A 22076-nucleotide genomic window follows, 5' to 3' on the forward strand; every position below is an offset into this window, starting at 1 on the left:
GTCTTGAATAGCGCTCACAAAGAAGGGTTATTTAAGGATTGTTTAAAATGAAGAATGGTGAGTGATTATCTTGTAAATCAACTTTAGGACTGTGGTTAAGGTAATTCTGATTGAATGCACTGCTTAATGTGGCTGTGCTTTTCAGTTACACTATCAATCAAAAGTTCGGACACACCTACTCATTCTTTATTGTTACTTTTCCCACATTTTATAATAATAAGGCCATTAAAACTATGAATTCACACTAGTTGAAGTATGGAAATTGTCTTATATTTGAGAATACAGTATATACCTATAGTGCATTTATTGGGACACTTTATATTCGTCTACAAAACACATTTTAAACATTTAGGCAGAAGATTTTATATAAAGTTTTTATTATCACAAGATGTTTAAATAAATTTGTTTCTTAATGGAATAGTTCACCCAAAAATGAAATTTGTTGAAATTTACACACCCTCAGGCCATCCAAGATGTAAATAAGTTTTTCTTCTTAGGAACCGATTTAGATAAATTTAGCATTACATCACTTGCTCACCAATGGATCTTCTGCAGTGAATGGGTGCCGTCAGACTCAGAATGAGAGGTTAAACGGCTGATAAAAACATCACAATAATCCACAAGTTATCAACTTGTGAAAAAAACCTGTGTGTTTGTAAGAAACAAATCCATCAAGTCGTTTTTTACTTCAAACTGTAAAATATGAGTCCTCTAACTATAATATTGCTTTCTCCAGTGAAAAAGTTAATCTGAATAAGGAAAGAAATATGCATAGATCAAGCATTTTTACAAACAAAAACAATTCAAATCAGTTCTTATCAAATATGTTAATGAAGATGTGAGAGCACAACAGGGGATCGACTTTTTCCACATGACAAAGTGTTATTATGAATTATGGACTGGTGTTTTGATTTGAGCCTAAAAACATCTTAATGATAAATGTGTTTATTACAAACACAGCTTTTCACTTCACAAGACATGTTAATTGATGTACTGGAGTTGTGTGTATTACTTGCCGATTATTGTGATGTGTTTATCAGCTGTTTGGATTCTGACGGCACCCATTCACTGCAGAGGATCCATTGGTAAGCAAGTGATCTAATGCTAAATTTCCCTAAATCCGTTTTGGTGAAGAAACAAACTCATCTATATAGTGAATGGCCAGAGGACAAGTAAATTTCAGCAAATGTTCATTTTTGAGTGAACTATTCCTTTAAGATATTTTCTTCTGGTCATGCAATCACTTACAGTATGATGCAACATCTTTTTTTATTTCTTGCGGTCCAAAAGTGATAAACTACATTTCATTATGAATATTCTCATTTATTACATTCTGATTCAGCAACACAAACTTTGGAATTGTCAAATGATGGATATAAACTTTATGAGAATCATCTGATCTTTTCTATTCCTCTTGGCAGCCAACCTCCAGTGAAGCTGAGAGTATATGAGTCCGTCCAAGAGGCCAGCAGACATCAGCCACATGGAAAACTGGCTCAGGAATCACTCATGAATCATGTGATCAAAGCCCTTAAGAAATTGATAGTATGACTAAGTGTTCTATGTGGGTAGTTTAAAGGCCCTCTGGACATATTGATGATACAAAATGACTGATATAAACCACACATATATACGGTTTGTCAGGTCTGATTTGAATCTGTTGGGTGAATCTCATTAAATCTGTCTCCCCAAAATCAAAAGTTCATTTAAATGAGCACATTTCCTCCTGCACTTCTCATTACTTTCACACAAAAAAAATCTCACTTTTATAATGTGAAACAAAATATGAATTTTAAATGGTACCGTTAATGATATGTTTAATGCTTTTAATTTATGCTGATTTTAATAGAAAAATGTGTCCAGACAGAACAGTTCTCATTACTGTTTTACAGATGAGAATTTAAAACATCCATATGCATTATGACGCTAATGAAAATTGTGGAATGTGTCAAGTCTGTTGACTAGTTTATTATTATCAGACCGACACTGTTTTATCAATTTCTAATTTATAACATCATAAAATTGGCATCTGACTGTTCAACATCTAGTGTTTCCTTCTACCAACAGAGGGCAGTGTAGCACCTTTTCAGCATGTCAAACGATCATGACTTATTTCTGCTCAGGGCTACATGCATCTCAGAATTTCTTTGGTTAATATTTAAAGTGACACAGTTTTAATTAGTTTTAGCCGTATGAAAACTGTGGCAAATTAAAATCATAGCTTTCATAAAAATGAGGAGGACGTTCTGAGAATTCACTGTTGAATGACATCTGGTTACACTTCATTAAGAGCATAATAGAGAATGGGACTAATCTCCTGCCCTGTCAGTCGCTATCTCAGTGTTATCTTAATTCATATCGATAGGCCCTGTTTTACTTTCCTGCTGTCACAGTTCATTAATGTGAGAATCGTTGAGTGGGAGAGAGAGAGAGAGAGAGAGAGAGAGAGAGAACAATATAGCTTTCTTTAGCTCCCGTGTTGAGCGGCACGGGACTGTGGGATTGAAATCTCCAAATATTATTTCCTCCTTTTATATGTTGCTTGTAGGTGTTTGGATATCGTTCCTTGTGATATAATCTCCCTCGTTCATCCACTGAACTTCCCAGGGATAATGCATCTGTTTTTAATTGGTTGTTCTTGAGCTTTGTAGGACAGATAGACACCAGAGACGCAATTCTCACCAAGGCTGCATTTAAAAAATTAAAAAATAAAATAAAAAACAGTAATATTGTGAAATATTATTATGAATTAAAATAACTGTTTTCCATTTTATTACATTTTTTTAATTTAATTTATTCCTGTGATGCAAAGCTGAATTTTCTGCATCATATCACACAACCCTTCAGAAATCATTCTAATGTGCTGATTTGCGGCTCAAGAAAATGTCTCATAATTGTTGAAAACACTTCTGCTGCTTAATATTTTTGTGGAAAACGTAATGCGTTTTTGTTTTCAGGATTTTTTGATTAATAGAATGTTGAAAATACAGCATTTGTTAGAAATGCAAATATTTAGCAACAACGTAAAAGTATTTTCTGTCACTTTATCATCAGTGTAATGCGCCAAAGTACATACGATTTTTGAAATCTTTAAGAATTAGCAAGCACCACCATCCCGTAGGAGAAGCTTGCACCAGTGCACCATGGTAGAACATAATCAGAGTGAATACCGAGCACTCATTGTGTGTGATAGATGGACTGTGCCTTAGGCGGAGTTAATTTCTCCTGGATTGCTTCACTACTTTGATGTGCTTTGCATGCTTAGTTATAACAAGGGAACATTTGTGCTTTAATGTGCCATATTACAGCTGAGTAACATGGATCACGTACAGAAAGCTTCATGCATGGGCAGCTCGAAGGAGAACTTCCTGTGATACCCATTCTGCATTTGTAGTGACATTACCTACGGGGCTTTGCGATGCCCTTGTTGATGGTTCTTAATGCTTTTTCATGTCTTCACGTGTTTTTTCCCTCCCAGCTCAGTCTCTAGATATCTGGGTCGTGGATGCCAATTGCCACCGGGGGAATTTGTTTGAAAGATGTGAGCTGGATAAGAGAAATAGGTCACGATTTTATTCGATTTGGGAGACGGAATCGTCTCGTCCCTGCGAGGTTCCGCCTTGTGACATTCAGCGAACTGTATTGTGAAAGAATCTCAGCCATGTGGAAATGAGATTAGAAAGGGTAAAAAATTGCAAGCCCACAGCGATAGACACTCTGCAGTTTCACAGGAATCACCATCAAATGATGAATGAGGGCCCAAGGGTTTGTTTTAAAGGTAAACAAAACGCTGATATGGTTTAAAGTCAACATGAAATCAAAATTTGCCCTGTTACTTTTTTTCTTTTAAAGCGCATCGCTGGTCACATTGTATGTTATGGCTCTTTAGTGCATGTCATTCTAAAAAGAAAAAAAAACTCGTCTTTCAATGAAAAGGCAATAACATGCTTTGATTTTGAATGATATGCCCTTACATTTTTCAACACTCTCATTTCATGGCCACAATCTAATTCATCCCAGATGGATAAAATGAAAGGCCAGGCTGTGGCATTCTCATCCTGTTTCAAAGTCAGCCCCTGCTGGTAGATATCATAACTACATCATTTGGACCCAGTAGCCTTATTTTTTCAAGCAAGCAAACTAGCAAGCACTTTGTTAATAGTAAGTTGTACCGATGGCTGCATTTTATTTTTTGAGGAAAAAAAGGAGTGCTGTAATTTTTTTTTATTTCAACAGTTGTGCTGCTTTTTTTTAATATTTTTTTTTATTTTTTGTGGAAACCATGATACACTACTTTCTAAAAGTTAGGAATAAGATAAGATACTTTTATTCAAAAATGGAAATATTAAATTGATCAAAAGTGACAGTAAAGACATTTATAATCTCCTTTTTATTTCTTGTTTTTTTTTTAAATAGTAATTATTTCTATTTCACATAAATGCTGAACTTTCTATTAATCAAAGATTCTTGAAAAAACAATTAATTCATTTATAACTACTGAACTGGATGCTTCAACTTTTTTCAGAATTGATAATAATAAATGCTTCTTGAACAGCATATTAGAATGATTTCTGAAGGATCGTGTGACATTAAAGACTGGAGTAATGATGCTGAAAATTCAAATATATAAAATTATTTGTCAAATTTCAAATTAAGTGCCATGTTTGTGATTTTTTTTTTGTAAGTTATAGCTTCTGACCTTTAAATCAAAACATACTCATTATTTTATGACATCAATTACTGCTTTATTTAATCAGAAACACAGTCTAAATGTTATTTGTGTTGGCTATTTTACTTTTCATTTAGTTAGAAGTCCTTCAGGCAAAACATTGCTTCAAGAATGAGCTACACTGCTGACATGATCTAATTGTACTGATCTAATTACTAGCACACCCTGAGCACATGTGAGTTAAAGTATTCCTCTTATCGGCAAGACATATCGGCATATTTTTTCATATAGGGCCGATGCCGATATTTACATTTAAAGCCATTATCGTCCAATTCCGATTGTGCATACCTAATATACAGTATATATATATATGTATGTGTGGCTGTACAGTATGTATGTGTGTATATATATATATATATATATATTAAAACATTTAATAGCTTGACTACTTTGTATTTTTTTTATCTGCCTCTTTTGACATCACAGCTAGGGATAGTCACTAGTGAAGGGTTTGGAAATGTATTAATTCGTTATGGTGCCATCAACCATTAAAGTGTTGTCATGATGTAATCTTCTGGTGGTTCCAAAGTGATTAGTCACTTGACAATTGCTCTTCAGTTGATTAGTCTCATAACTTAGATGTGGAACTGAGTGCCCGTGAGCAAAAATGGCAGATTTCAAATTGCTTAATTTCAGGGTGTGAATGTGAGTAGCTTTCTTAATTATACATCTCCTTGAATGTTGAATATCCTCTTTGATATGTCAGATTTCAGACTGTGTTTTGTGTTGACTGTAATGCAGACTTTAATTTATAGTTATCATTTGAACCTCAGTGTCATTGCTCACCTCTTCTAAGTACATTTTAAACCCATCTGAAGGTCATCCGGTGACCTGGTGTGTGTACATACTCTAATCTATATGGGTTTGTTGTCTTGTGTGTCTTTACATCTGCTCTTGTCATAAAGCCAGTTTTCCCCATCCAGGTCTCATGGGGAGCTGGACCAACTGTGCTGGCAATACACACACACACACACACACACACACACACACACACACACACACACACACAAACACACATTTCCTGCTCTTGCACACTTTTCCCGTGAGAGCTTGTCTCTCTGCCAGCTCTGGAGTCAGGAAGTGCTTGGCTTCCTCCCGCGCTGGCTTAGCCCATGTAGCTCCACGTCCAGGAGGCCATTGTAACAGTCAGAGCAGGGCAGTGATGGGGGGAGAACCAGCGGAAGACGTTCAGCTTATTTAATGAAGGAAGCCGGCCAGCACAACCTGCTTTGTGTGCACTTTCTGACTGTATTTTTTTTATAGTTCATGTATTTATTTTGCTCTGTGTTTCAGGGCTCTGACCCCTCCTCAAGACTTCACCCTTTCCCACAATCCTCCTGTGTTTCCTGGGGATGTGTGCTGGACAGAGAAACACATTTTGACCCAGAAAAGTTTTATATACTATAATCAGGGCAAATATGAGGCACACACATACATATATACAGTATGTATACAGACTTGCGCATATATATATATATATATATATATATATATAGCCTATTTATATATATATACACTAATATACTACTATAACAGTAATGTATTACGAATTAAAATTAAGAATTAAAAAACAATTAAATTAAAGGACACCTATTTTGCCCCTTTTTACAAGATGTAATATTGGTCTTGGGTGTCCCCAGAATGTATCTGTGAAGTTTCAGCCCAAAATACCCAACAGATGATTTATTATAACAGCTGGAAAATGTCATTTTTGGGGTGTGTCTAAGCTGTTTTGAAGTTTGTATCCCTTTAAATGCAAATGAGCTGCATATTCCTGTCTCCAGAAGAGGGCATCGCGTATAATTCTATGCATTGCATATCTACAGCAATAAACAGCCAGTAGAAACAACATAACTGAGAGCGAGAGAACCGGTGTTTAGCCGTACATATGGGAAGCCAAATGCACTGAAAGTGGGACAAAACAGCGCAATGTTACAGAACTCGCGCGGCGCAGATCAATTGCCCGAGCCGCGCTACCGAATGAATCTCGCTCTACGAATGGCGTGAACTAATCTCACAAGGGAATACACTCTCAAGGCTCAGAAAAGTATGAAATACATCTTCAAAATAGTCCGCTCACTGATGCTCCAGAAGGAAAAACCATGCATTAAGAGAACTTTTGATAATATCATATAAAAATATAATATTTTTTCTTTTAGTACTGCCCTTCAGAAGGTACAGAAGATACTTACATGTTTTCCAGAAGACAAATTAAGTTATATTGACCTTGATCTTCAAATTCAAAAAGTTTTCACGCCCTGTCTCTTAATGCATGGTTTTTCCTTCTGGAGCATCAGTGAGCGTTTGAACTTTCTGTAATAGTTGCAAATGAGTCCCTCAGTTGTCCTCAGTGTGGAAATATGAATCTCAAAACTATACAGTCAATGTTGGGAAGGGTTCAAATACACAAAAATGCTGTAAAACCAAAGAATTTGTGGCACCTGAAGGATTTTTCTGAAGAACAGCAGGCAGTTTAACTGTCAACATCTTTTATGTGAAATATCTTATTCAGGTCAGTACTAAATAAACAATAAAATCATTTCAAAACCATAATTTAACATCTGTCACCATCTATATATTCAGCCAATGGGTGTGATTATCATCCAGTACAGTTCAGATGTGTATATCACGTGAAATGTTTAGTTTTATGGTGTTTTCTTAAAGTTTAGATCATTTGGAAAGCTCTGGGGCTTATGATTGGCCGGGTTCCCTATCAGCCTATAGCTCTAAACCACTGATGTATTTGCTGTTTAAGATGTTGTCATGGTAACAGCTGATGAGGGCTGTTGAGAGTGCGAGGAGGCCAAATGAAGATGGAAAAAAATCCTAAATTTTGTACCTTTTGTATATTTACTACTTCTCACTCAGTGGTGATACTTGAATTCACTTTTTTCTTAATAAATTCTTTTAAAATAAGGATTACTTTCTCATTTGTGGTGTATATAATACATGTCCATTTAAAGGTCAGTGCCTTAGTGCTCAGTGGACTTTCACAGATATTTTGTTGTATTAAATCAACAGGCATTATTTCAGTCCAATGGTTTCTGGTGTGTCGTCTTGGAAAAAGCATGTTTTTTGAGCATAGAGGTGCTATATGAATTCTTTTTGGACTGTACTAAAACATAAAAATGCCATATGTTTGCAAAAATTTAGGAAACACGCTAAGTTCACATATTTGTCACATACTCCGAAAAACAATGCCAGTTATTCCAGTGTGTTCCATGTCGGAATGTCTGTTTTTGTTTTCGTCTGTGTGATTCCTCCCACTGTCAGTCTTCCCAATAGTTTTTCGACACTCTGGGTTGCCGGATGGTGGAAAACGCAGCGTATTGCAACCATCGACGCAAGCAAATGAAATGGGTGAGAGATCGCAGATTTTACCTGACCTAAAAAGTCTCGGCATCCATCTAAAAAGCTCTGTGACTCATAGGCATATTAAAACGTGGATAAATCAGCTCATTAACTTACAGTGTGTAAGGCTCGTGACCGCTCGTTCCAGTTACATTTCCTCAATCTGGCAACCCACGTGAGCATCGAGTCTGAAAAAAGGAGCCAGGAGAAACAACTCTCTCCAATATTTTGAATTTAGACCACAGTAACCACTTCACCTGCTACCCGTCAATATTACATACTGCACCTTTAAACTGATTTTTGCAACATGGTAGATGCTTTGTTAAAAGTCCAGACCCTGTAGTCTGTTAGTGAATTGTTTTTCTACCTGTGCCAGAAAATAATTTCTTCTCACTTTGGGAGTTTGAAGATCACGATCCATTGCTGTGGATCAGTTAGTTCTTTCAGAAGACATTTATGATCAGATATTTAATATTTTGGGACATTAACCCCCGGTTTCACAGACAAGGCTTAAACCTAATCCCAGACAAACATCTAAGTCTGAGCTGTTTCAACTGAAAGAAATTTGCTCTGACTGATCTTAAAATATATCAATGCCTTTACCTTTGCCACATTTATACAAATTACGTAAATGTCCTAATTGAACTATGGCCTAATCCTGGTCATTTAGTCTAAGCCCTGTCTGTGAAACCAGGCCTAAGAAACTAGAAACACCCAGGATTTCATTACTCTTCACTGTGGGAAAGGAGAGCCAGAGAGAAATGAACCAGACTGGATTTTTTTCCTGGAAATATGACAAAAATCAGGTGCTGTTCACAAATGGTATCGCTGACGGTTCTGAGTGATGGAGTCAGGGGATAAGTGCACTGGTAAATCTCTTTACTGGAGGAGTGAGGTTTCTTACCAGAGCAACTCTGAATATAACAACAGCTGCAGTGGAAACTTCATCATCATCATTGGAGAGGTTGAATGGGATTGGGAAGAAGGGAAAGTCCACTTCTGGGCAGGTCAATCAAGGCTTGGTGTTTTGGACCAGACTCTCTTGTTGTCAGGCTTGAGAACAGAAAACACAAACACCTAAATGATTTATTTGTCCCAAAGCTGAATAAATGAGCTCATTGACTTAACTAGGTTTAATCTAAACCAGGTATTCTGAGTGTTTGTTTCTTGGTTATTACTGGCTTGACTGTTGTTTTCATGTCAACAGTGCAGCTTGTTGAAAAGAAAAAATACAAAAAAAGCTCTATTTAATCTATTGTTTCTTTGAAACATCAGTCAGATTAAATGGAGAGCAAATGGAGACTTTTACTCAAGTCTTTTGTTTCTAAGATTTTTCTACTGAGAAATCGCTCTTGTTTTCTCAATGGTTTCATAAAAGATGTCAACGACATATTCCAACTGTTTTCATATTTGAGCCTGATACACCAAAGTCTGCAATTAAAGGTCAGATGTTTTATATTTGATCTAAAATATGTTATCAGATTTACTAAAATGACTAAAACGGTATTAAATATGAATGTTGTATAGAAATAAAAGAAAATAAAACTAATAAAAACAACAATAAGCACCTAACGAAATGATTAAAACTTAGTCTAAAATGAAAAAATGAATAAACTGAAAATAGAAAATTCAAAGACTTCAAAATATTAATAAATGCAATAATAGTGTGTGTATATATATATATATATATATATAAACACTAAAATTATGCAGGACTTGAATCAAACCAATTAATATAGATGCTACCCGTGACTAATGTTTTTGTTTACCTGACAAACAATTATTGCTATTCTTATTTATATATTTTATTCAATTTTTTTAGCAGCAAGTGAAAGTTTACGAGCTATGAAAGAGCAACCTTTAAATAATAAAATTTTACTTGTGAAATTTTTGGTGAGCGATTGGCCTAAACAAAAGCAAAGCAGAAATCTACACACTTATATCAGTGTCTTTGCTTTATAATACGGTTTTATAGCAGAAATTTAGAAGAATGATTGATCCCTACAGGGTTGAGTTGCTGTATCAAGTCAGAAAATGTTTTGTTTTGTTTTTCTTACACAAAGATTTAAGTTTTTCCATTTAGCAGAATCTCCCGCTAGGCGTGTGAAAGGGTTTTGTTTTCACAGAGTGGTGTTTTGGTCCAAAAAAACGTTCCCAGTTTTGATGACATACACACGTGTTGGCTGAGGAGTCTTATTTAACAGTTCTGACAGTTATAATTTGTGCTTGAGCTCTGTTTTGTCAGGAATCGGGACTCTTTGGCTGTTAGCAGGAGAACCTCAGACCCAGCTGCAAAACTGAGACTTCTGACAGCTGCTACACGTGAGGAAACAGATCTCTTCTTTCTCTCTCACACATCCATGGCAGCCAAGCTATGGTTGGTGGATTTCAATTAAGCAAAATCGCAGCGATCCAGCTAAATTGTATAAACAACTGTGCTTGTTTAATTCTCTCAAACTTAATGGTCCTCCTATTTTGTTCACTAGCAGTATCCCCAACAGGCTATTTAAAGGGATAGTTCACTCAAAAATAAAAATTCTGTCATTAATTACTCACCTTCATGTCGTTCCAAACCCGTAAGACCTTCGTTCATCTTCGGAACACAATTTAAGATATTTTTGATGTAATCCACAAGCTTTCTGACCCTGCATAGACAGCAACACAACTACCACATTCAAGTCCCAGAGAGATAGTAAGGACATTGTTAAAATAGTCCATGTGACATTTCATCAAAAATATCTTTATTTGTGTTCTGAAGATGAACGAAGGTCTTACGGGTTTGGAACGACATGAGGGTGAGTAATTGATGACAGAATTTTTATTTTTGGTTGAACTACAATATGACAACCAGTAAGGGTATATCTGCTAGTGAATCAGTTCTAGGTTAAAGTGATAGTTCGACCAAACAAATAATTATTTAATTATTTACAGTGTCTTTTTTGTTGTTGTTGTTGATGTTGATATTTTGAAAAAAAATCTATAATCTATAAAAAATATCTTCTCTCTTCAAGGAATAGTTCATCCAAAAAAGAATGTTTGCTGCAAATTTACTCACCCTGAGATCTTCCAAGATGTAGATGAGTTCTTCATCAAAGCAGATTTTTGTAGAAATGTAGCATTACATCACTTGCTCACCAATGGATCCTCTGCAGTGAATGGGTGCCGTCAGAATGAGCGTTCAAACAGTTGATAAAAACATCACAATAATCCACAAGTAACCTACATGACTCCATTCCATCAATTAATGTCTTGTGAAGCAAAAATATGCGCATTTAAAAGAAGCAAATCCCTCATTTTTATTGAAAACTTCTGCTTTGCTTCTGGTCAAAATACCTGTCCATAATCTATAATAACGCTTCGTCCAGTGAAAAAGTATATCCCCTGTTGTCCTCTGACATCAAAATCTGCTGATATTTGTTTAGAACTGCTTTTGCTTTTAAACAGTGTTTGATCTGGGCATATTTCTCTCCTGATTCAGATGAGATTAGCTTGTTTGAAGTTAAAACGTCTTTATGGATTTACAGTATTACAAATGCAGCTTTCATTTCAAAAGACAGTAATTGATGGACTGGAGTCATCTGGATTACTTCTGGATTATTATGATGTTTTTATCAGCCGTTTGGACTCTCATTCTGACGGCACCCATTCACTGCAGAGGATCCAGTGGTGAGCAAGTGATGCAAAATTCTCCAAGTCTGCTTTGATGAAGAAACAAACTCATCTACATCTGGGATGGCCTGAGGTTGGGTGGAAATCTTTCTGGTCTTTATCAGTGGAGAAGATATTAGACTGTAAGACTGCAGTGCATGATGGATGCGGCATTGGACGTTTCTGATAAAGCAGCTATGGTAACGGTCGTATCATTGTTGGATTTTACAGACCTTGTCTATTCCGACTTTCTTGGTGGGATAAAAGGGATGAAAAGAACAGCGAAATCATTTTGTTTCTAAATGCTAACTTGACTTTTTCCCCTCCTATTTTGCCTGAGCTCAAGAAAAGTGCTGCAGATAATTTAAGGAAAGACAGTGGAGGTTATCAGCAATGAGATTTGTGCGTTCAGATTGAATTGATTACCCGGAGAAGGTTTCCCTTTTATCTTCAAAGGAAAGTGGCACTTAGAATTTGAATTAAGTTTGCTGGCCATTCTGACCCCAAAACAGCTTTGTAGCTTTAACTTTGAGATAGCCCTTATCGATGTACCTCTTTCTCTGTGATTTATGTCAGTGGCTTCTCTCGGTTTAGTGGCAATTTTCCTGGCGCATTCTCTGGAGATAGTTCACAGGAAAGTATTTGGTGGCTGATAAGATAGTGTTGTAAAGGCGGCCTGCTCCGCAGATATGGACCATTACAGTTATTTGTTGAAAGACACAGCCTCTCGCTGTCCGACAGGCCTGTGAAAGCTGCTCAGAGAAAGCGGCTGGCCGCTGAAACCTCTCTGACTCTCTGTAATTGTCTCACAAACTGAGCAGCACAAACATGGAGAACGGTCCTTAACCCTCCTCATGGGAGGTGAACTGAGAGCGTCTTTGCTCTGGGATTGTTACTTGTGACACTGGTTTTCTCTTTGTTTTGTTGAGGTTGTTGTTGCAGAGGGCAAAAATGCATTAGCATTATTAAAGAAAATTACTGTAATTGTGATGTAATTGACTTTATTAATGTTGTAAAAGCATCAACTATTGGTTGTTTAGATCTCCTTTTTTACGCGTGCAAATGGCACTTATTTTGTAGAATGGGACTTTTTTCTAGAAATTCAATAGTTTTCTTCACTTTCTTAACTCTTTCCTGCTTTTTTCTGTCCCTCTCTCTCCTCCACTTCTTCTGTTTTTATTCTGCACCACAGGCTCTGTGTGTACCGCAATCAGCAGATATTTTCACAAAAAAAGTTATAATTCAGTTTTGTTTCCCCCATTCAGCTGGCGATAAGTTCCTTCCAGTTAATTAGAATCTTATGGGGGGATGAAAGCTTGCAATTATTATTATCTACAGAGAATTCATAATTTATGGAAGTATATGGAAATGTCAGCGAGAATCCTAGAATTAAGCCAGAGATCATTTCCTAGTCATCTTCTGTTTCGAAGTCACCAAAAGTTCGACACAAAAATGGTTTTCGGGTTCAGTTTGGCCTTTAATTTGAAATGGTGTTGTTTAGTAATAATGCACTTTTGTTGAACTAATATAAAGAAGATATGAAAGAAAAACTGGCAAGGTTCATATCTGATTGGTTGGGCTTCAGTTTTCTCAGACTCACAATCAAAGAGAGATCTGATTTGACTTACAAGGCTTATGGCTTTGGTTTGATGCCTAAAGTGAATTATTCTGTATATTTGAACTGGAAAAATAAAAATGGCATAAAAAAATCTCAGTTGCTAGTGGTCAAAAAAAAATTCCCACCCCTGTCACATGGCTTTTAATTATATGATATGTCATTTTATTATCAGCTGTATTTTAATGGATTATTATGGATGCTGTATGTAAATCCGAAAAATGTCAGATTTTTTAGCTTATTTTTATTTCTAATTTAAGATAAGGAAACTATCTTACAATTTCGGACTTTTTTTTCAGAATTCTGAGTTTATATCTCACAATTCCGTTTCTTGTTTCCGCCACAGAATGAAAAATAAAGTTAATTGCGACTTTTCTTCTCAGAATTACGAGTTTATATCTCTAATTCTGAGTTCTCTTTTGACTTAAAAAGACAAATTTATAAAAAAATTGATATCAAACCAGTTTTGTCAGTTTTTTGAAGCTCTAATTGGTGCTCTCTAATTTGGCTTGTTTTCTTTTAAAAAAGAATACTTTTCTAAGTAAAGTACTATTGAACATTAAAGCAGTCTGCTCATTTTTTGGAGGAGTTCATAGACATGTCTTTGTAATTCTTGTTAAATAAAAACTAATTAGGTGACATCTTTTGAATATGAATATTCTGTAGAAACCATGAGAATCTGAAGTTCCCATCATGACTCATAATGACCTTAAATGTTCAACCTTGCCTCATTCCCATCCATAGATAGATGATGTTACTGCTAATTGTATCTTTTAAAAGGCAGTTGCTCTCACCCCAGAAATGACCCACCGTGTAAAAGATGGTGTCCCATTATCTTAACGGCATAATGTGTTTCTTTTTATCCACGTAGCGCTTTGGCAGGAGGACGGGGAATTACAAACTTGGTGCACAGAGGATGTTTTGTGAACCCTGAAATTAAGACTGCCAAACTGTGTGCGAGACGTTCCTGTAAATTGTAAACTCATGCTTGTACATCTCTGCTAACGCTATTAGGACTAAGCTCTGCCATCTGTGTAGTGTTTTGAATGCATTTGAGTTTATTGATTTGTAGTCTGGAGTGTATCAAAGATGGAAAATGTAGGTGTATAAAGCATCTGAAATGTTTGGAGACTCTTTGGTGAGTCATTTCTGTTGTTCAGCACCGTTTGAACTCTAATGAATATGTTTGTATAGTAATTTCAGCAAGTATTTCTATATAAAGGTAAACAGACTTTCAGAAATATGACAATATAACTTTAGTAATTCTAATAGGATGGATATAAGAGCTACACTTAGCCATTGCTTATTTACCGCTGGCCACAAAAGTGAGTACACCCCTAAGTGAGAATGTTCAAATTGGGCTCAAAGTGTCAATATTTTGTGTGGCCACCATTATATTCCAGCACTGCCTTAACCCTCTTGGGCATGGAGTTCACCAGAGCTTCACAGGTTGCCACTGGAGTCCTCTTCCACTCCTCCATGACAACATCACGGAGCTGGTGGATGTTAGAGACCTTGCGCTCCTCCACCTTCCGTTTGAAGATGCCCCACAGATGCTCAATAGGGTTTAGGTCTGGAGACATGCTTGGCCAGTCCATCACCTTTACCTCAGCTTCTTTAGCAAGGCAGTGGTCGTCTTGGAGGTGTGTTTGGGGTCGTTATCATGTTGGAATACGGCCCTGCGTATCATGCTCTGCTTCAGTATATCACAGTACATGTTGGCATTCATGGTTCCCTCAATGAACTGTAGCTTCCCAGTGCCGCCAGCACTCATGCAGCCCCAGACCATGACACTCCCACCACCATGCTTGACTGTAGGCAAGACACAATCCTCACCTGGTTGCCGCCACACACGATTGATACCATCTGAACCAAATAAGTTTATCTTGGTCTCATCAGACCACAGGACATGGTTCTAGTAATCCATGTCCTTAGTCTGCTTGTCTTCAGCAAACTGTTTGCGGGCTTTCTTGTGCATAATCTTTAGAAGAGGCTTAGGGGAAGTCGTGGCCTAATGTCGAGAATTAGGGGAGAATTAGGGGAAGTCGTGGCCTAATGGTTAGAGAGTCGGACTTGTAATCCGAAGGTTGTGGGTTCGAGTCTCCGGCCGGCAGGAATTGTAGGTGGGGGGAGTGAATGTCCTGCGCTCTCTCAACCCTCAATACCACGACTGAGGTGCCCTTGAGCAAGGCACCGAACCCCCAACTGCTCCCCGGGCGCTGCAGCATAAAATGGCTGCCCACTGCTCCGGGTGTATGTTCACGGTGTGTGTGTGTTCACTGCTGTGTGTGTGCACGTTGGATGGGTTAAATGCAGAGCACGAATTCCGAGTATGAGTCACCATACTTGGCTGAATGTCACTTCACTTCTGGGACGACAGCCATGCAGACCAATTTAATGCAGTGTGCGGCGTATGGTCTGAGCACTGACAGGCTGAACCCCCCACCCCTTCAACCTATGTAGCAATGCAGGAAGCACTCATACGTCTATTTCCCAAACACAACCTCTGGATATGACGCTGAGCACGTGCACTCAACTTCTTTGGTCAACCATGGCAAGGCCTGTTCTGAGTGGAACCTGTCCTGTTAAACTGCTGTATGGTCTTGGCCACCGTGCTGCAGTTCAGTTTCAGGGTCTTGGCAATCTTCTTATAGCCTACGCCATCTTTATGTAGAGCAACAATTATTTTTTTCAGATCTTCAGAGAGTTCTTTGCCATGAGGTGCCATGTTGAACTTCCAGTGACCAGTATGAGAGAGAGAGAGCAATAACACCAAATTTAACACACCTGCTCCCCATTCACACCTGAGACCTTGTAACACTAACGAGTCACATGACACCGGGGAGAGAAAATGGCTAATTGGGCCCAATTTGGACATTTTCACTTAGGGGTGTACTCACTTTTGTGGCCAGCCGTTTAGACATTAATGGCTGTGTGTTGAGTTATTTTGAGGGGACAGCAAATGTACACTGTTATACAAGCTGTACACTCACTACTTTACATTGTAGCAAAGTGTGATTTCTTCAGTGTTGTCACATGAAAAGATATAATAAAATATTTACAAAAATGTGAGGGGTGTACTCACTGTGAGATACTGTACATGCATGTGTGTGTGCATAATAAATATACACAGTACACACACATATATTATGTAAACAAAAACCTTTATTTTGGATGCGATTAATCGCGATTGATCATTTGGCAGCACTAAAATTTTGATAATATTAACATGATAGCATATTACAGAATTACTCAAATCCATTACTAATATTCACTGATGTTATTGCTGTCATTGGCCCAACAAAAATGTTTCCACCTTCTGGATAATGTTATTTTTGTTAGCTAAAAGAATTTTACAAAAGTGATACTGCAAACAGAAAAAAACACCTAAATTTTTACAAAACAAAATTATATTCCCAACAAAACTTTTGTTTGAAAAAATTCACTAGAAAAAATATGAAATACCTGGAATTAGGGCTGGGTACAAATATCGATTTCCCAATTTTAATTGATTCTCATTTTTACAGAATTATATCAATTCATAAATTGCTATTTTCAGTTAATGCATGGAACACTGTTGCGCATCTCCCATCCAATAAATTGCAATAAGCTTTGTGCTTTGTAACTTTTTTACTTTTTGTTATTTTATATATGTTACTGGTGGTGGTTGAGGAGAGACCCCCCCCCACATGATTGTAAAGCGCTTTGGGTGTACAGCAATACACAATAAAGCGCTATATAAAATGCATCATTCATTCATTCATTATATGAAACAAAGTCTCAGATTTCCAACTGTGTCCATTTTATTACAGTATTCAAACAATAAATACTGTTTTGCCGCTGTGAACTGGTTGTCTTCTCTGCTTTAATACCATTTTCAGCATGAAAAAACATGAATAAACATCCGAAGGTAACTTAAAAGGAAGAGTACAACTTGTTAGTCAGCTAAGAGAAATTAACTCTAGAGATTAAAATCGTTATTATAATAAAATCTTCATTGAGTGTAATTTAAGCGTTTGTATACAAATCAGTCCATTTTAACCTTCAAAATTATAGTAACGTAGTACCAGCCGACTCTTTTGTTGGCTATATTTTACAGCATTAGTTGAGAGATTTCTTTTACCTTGAGAAAATTTGACATGTATTGCAATTGATGTGAAATTTTTTATTTTTGGATGTGCTGTTATGAACAAAATCACATAAATGTTATATTAGGATAAGAAATCTAACAAAAACAAGAATTGTTCAAGAGCTTTTATTCTTTTTTGCCTGCATAAAGCTGGCTGTGTTGAGACTGACACTGATTTACCGAACCCACAAGCACAAGCAAACACCCACAAAGGATTGATTGATGGATATGACCTTCATCCAGCATAAGCAAACTCATGTGCACACAGTCTATCGGCATTGTGATTACTCACTCACGCTGGCAGCAGTGTGCTCTTGATGGCTAAACTCCTCCCCGGCTTTTGCTCTTGAGATTTTATCTCTAAGATGCCCATGGAACTCGACACCACACTAATACCATCATCATCACATTTTAAGACACTCGTTTTCCCTTAAGAATTAGCTTTAAACATAACACGCTGCAGAGGGGTTTCTTAATAGCAAGTGTTCAGGTTTCATTATCTGAGATGGTGCCTGTAGGACAGTGAGGGTGCAAAAACATTAAGAGTTTTTTGTTTGGGTTGCAGGGGGTTTGTCTAGGACACACACTTACTTTAATGCAGATGAGACTAGATTTCGAGCCAGTTTATCCTAGAGTCTTTTAAAGAATGTCTTTAATGGACTCTGAAGTTGTGATTAAATAGCTGCAGGTCGCCAGATTCCTGTATGGTCACTAGTAGCTGCTGCTAGTTAACTACTCCCCAACCCTATCAGGAGACAAATCAAGCATCAGTGTCATTATGGTCTACTAACTAGTGAACTAATTAATCTGGACTATTGTATTTATATATAAGTTTATTTTTTTTTAATTGTAATTTAATTTTCTATTTTTCTATTTTACTTTTAGACCATTTATCTCAATAGTTCTAATACATTGAACAACGTTGTGTATAGATGTATATTTAAATGTTTTATTTATTTATTTGTTAAATTTTTTACTTTTTTACGTATGTTAAAGAATGTATTCTATTTTAATTTATTATTTTATATAAAATAAAAGTACATTATTTCTGGACACATAAGTACTGCTCTAGTTGCCAAAATAAGTTTAAAATGCATTATATAGGTATACAGTTCAACAAAAAATGAAAATGCTCTCATAATTTTTTAAAGATATTTTAAAGAATGTGGCTAACCAAACAGTTGATGGTAGCCATTGACTTCCATAGTATTTTTTTCAATACTATTGAAGTCAATGGCTACCGTCAACTGTTTGGTTACCAACATTCTTCAGAATATCTTCTTTTGTGCTCAACATGTTTGAAACGACACAAGGGTGAGTAAATGATGACAGACTTTTCACTTTTGGCTGAACTATTCCTGTAGCTTGAAAGCAGTTAGATACTTTATCAAAGGGTAGTTAATGCTATAAATAACGAGTAGCTTCCCCAACATAGGTGTGGGCACCCACTGAATAGAGTTTGCTGTTTAGACTCTGTTTGCTGTTTTGCTCCTGAAAAATGAATTTGTGATTCTTTGTGTATTTTGCAGCCCTATAGAGAGATCCCAGTCAGAGCACCAGGTCATTTATAAACTATTGAAGGGAGTCCACAGTCTGACCTCGCAGCTGGGCTTGCAGGAGCTGAAACAGATTAGTACCGTCACCACCGTTGAGACCTGGGAACGAGGACAGATCAGTGAGATATATAGGCGCACACACACACACACACAGTCACACTCATAGGCCCGGTTTCACAGACAGGTTTTAGACTAAACCAGGATTAGCCATAGTTCAATTACGACATTAAAGTAATTATTATAAAAATTACTTACTGGGGTGCATCTTGAGACAAAACAAAGGCACTGATATATTTTAAGATCAGTTAGTGCAAGTTTATTTCAGTTGAAACAGCTCAGACTTACATTTTAGTCTAGGACTAGGCTTAAACCGGGGTTTAAAGGAATAGAGCATATACGCTCTTAAATGAATAGTTCACCCAAAAATGCACATTTGCTGAAAATTTATGCCATCAAAGATGTAGATGAATTTGTTTCTTCATCAGAACAGATTTGGAGAAATCTAGCATTATACCACTTGCTCACCAATGGATTCTGCAGTGAATGGGTGCCTCTATTCATAATATTGCAGAAACTATAACATTTTAATTAATTTTGACGTATTGTCAAGTATGGTGACCCATACTCGAAATTGGTGCTCTGCGTTTAACCCATCCAAGTGCACACACACAGCAGTGAGTAGTGAACAAATGCGCACGCACACACACACACACACACACACACACACACACACACACACACACACACACACACACACACACACACACACACACCCGGAGCAGTGGGCAGCCATGCTGCGGCGCCCGGGGAGCAATTGGGGGTTCGGTGCCTTGCTCAAGGGCACCTCAGTCGTGGTATTGAGGGTGGAGAGAGCGCTGGACATTCACTCACCCCACCTACAATCCCTGCCGGCCGGGGACTCGAACCCGCAACCTTTCGATTACGAGTCCGACTCTCTAACCATTAGGCCACGACTTCCCCCAAATGCATTTTAAAGTTAAAATGCCTTTATGATGGATTTATTTTTTTTACAAACTCGGAAGACAGTAATTGATGGACTACTTGTGGATTTGGACTCTGACGGCACCCATTCACTGCAGAGGATCCATTGGTGAGCAAATGCTACATTTCTTCAAATCTGTTTGATGAAGCAACACATCTCGGATAATCAGAGGTGAGTACATTTTCTAAAAGTTTTCATTTTGGGTTTTTTTTATTTTTTCAAAATGATAGTTCACTTTAAAATGAAAATTCAAAACCCATATGACTGCATTTGTTATGTACTGTAGAAGTGCATGAAGTATTTTTTTAAAATAACATTCTAGCCATTATTTTCAGTTTGATGGAGTTGAAGGACAAAGCAGCATCATTAATTTATAATAAAAGTAGTTCATATGACTCATGCACTATATTCAGAGTTTTCACAAGCAATACAAGAGCTTTGTGTAGTAGTTATTGCTTATGATATATTGTAAAGTGTTCCCCATAAGTATTGGTATATAACATAAGAGTAGCTGAACTAATGCTTTAAGAGTGTGTTCTGTAATGTTATGTGTCAGGGATTTGAAAGATAATTTCATCTATCATTTTTCATCCACCATTTGTGTTTTCGCACGATGGAAGATGGAAATCATCCATAAAAACACTCCACAACTGAATCATGCTTCTTTAAAAGCTTACTATTTCTAGTTCAGCAGGTTTATCAGCTTCAGAACAGTTCATCCACAAATGAGAACATAATAGTGCTTATATACAGTGTAGTCTTCATAAACAGTATTACTTCATTGTCTTTTTCTGATCCAGAGCCTTGCAAACATTTGGCTCAATGCAACGCAATCTATCAAGACAAATCGAACACGTCTTTCATTGGCATCATCTTTCAGTCTCGCCTGTGAATATTGTCAAGTGTTTGGATGCATTTCTAAAAGGTTGAGAGCCCAACCTGGCATGCGTGATTTTCTATCGACGTGTTCATTCGTCTGCTAATCTGTGCTCAATAACAGCCACGTATTCTTTCAGGGCCACTAAGCAAAAACATAAAGGAAAGACAATTTGATGAAAGTATGAATCCGTGTCTCCACACCAATGGTTACTGTTTTGCAAACGTCTGGTGTGTTGGAGATGAAGATTTCTTTATTGATTCATCTAGAAGGGCAGTAATGGCTGTGGTGTGTTGTATGTCACAGATGGATGGGGAAGGGCTTTGTTATTGACGCAAGTTTTAGCTGCAGATGATTACAGAGCATAAACACTGTGATTTGCTGTTGATAGGCATCTGCGCCAGACTCAAAGAGAGTTTGCATGTGAGGAGTGAGAGATGTTGTGGAGTGTTTTTACTAGTGTAAAGAGGGTTTGCTTTCAGAGAGCATTTTTCATCTCATTCAGATGTTTGTGTCAAGGTGCTTTATTTGTCTGAAGATATAGATATCGTGACACGGCCACAAAACAGAGAAACTGTGTTTATTTCAAACATTGCTAATAATGCGGTGATAATTGTTTGTTTATATTTTTGTTATGGTAATTGTAAATGTTATGTTTTGAGTTGGAATATGAGGACTCATTGAAAAAGGCCACTATTTAAGGAAGTAGGAGCTGGTGGACATTTTGTTTTAGGTAATGGCACATGGTTGGACTAGGGCATGCTTTGAGAGGCTGGCAAATAAAGGTGCTGGGAAATGCCTTGCTCTCATTAGTGCCAGTGCCATGGATTTATCATATATCGGGCCATTGACCAGAGGAGTACTTGAATTGGGGGGTTGAGGCCTATTTTTCAGTGAATAAGAACGCTTTCTCGGTCTTGGATCGTTCATGGATTTTTCCCTTTTTCCTGGAGCATCGCAGGTGGGATCCAGTAATCCCTGAGAAGATAACGTGGGTGAGACTGATCAAGTTTTTTTTTTGTCCCTTTTACCACTTCTTTTTTGCTGGGCTTATTGCTTTTTTTTGGACTGCTTCTTTGTTGTGGACTCTGATGGATGGTATTTGGATATCCGTGCCTTTATAGGACTCATGGATTCATAACAGAGTTTGCCTTTTGGACTCAATTTA

At 37.1% G+C, this 22076-nt stretch overlaps 1 pseudogene across 1 annotated transcript in view; it reads left to right on the forward strand.

Annotated features, from left to right (window-relative positions):
• Positions 1-22076, forward strand: part of LOC306863673 — a 43870-nt pseudogene that overhangs the window by 218 nt on the left and 21576 nt on the right. The window contains exons 2-3 of the transcript in view: positions 1422-1541; positions 19002-19147. The product of the transcript in view is annotated as an uncharacterized misc_RNA (transcript). The remainder of the gene's footprint in view (positions 1-1421; positions 1542-19001; positions 19148-22076) is intronic.

The sequence above is a fragment of the Barbus barbus genome, assembly GCF_936440315.1.
Source record: "Barbus barbus genome assembly, chromosome: 44".
In the NCBI taxonomy this organism is placed as follows: Eukaryota; Metazoa; Chordata; class Actinopteri; order Cypriniformes; family Cyprinidae; genus Barbus; species Barbus barbus.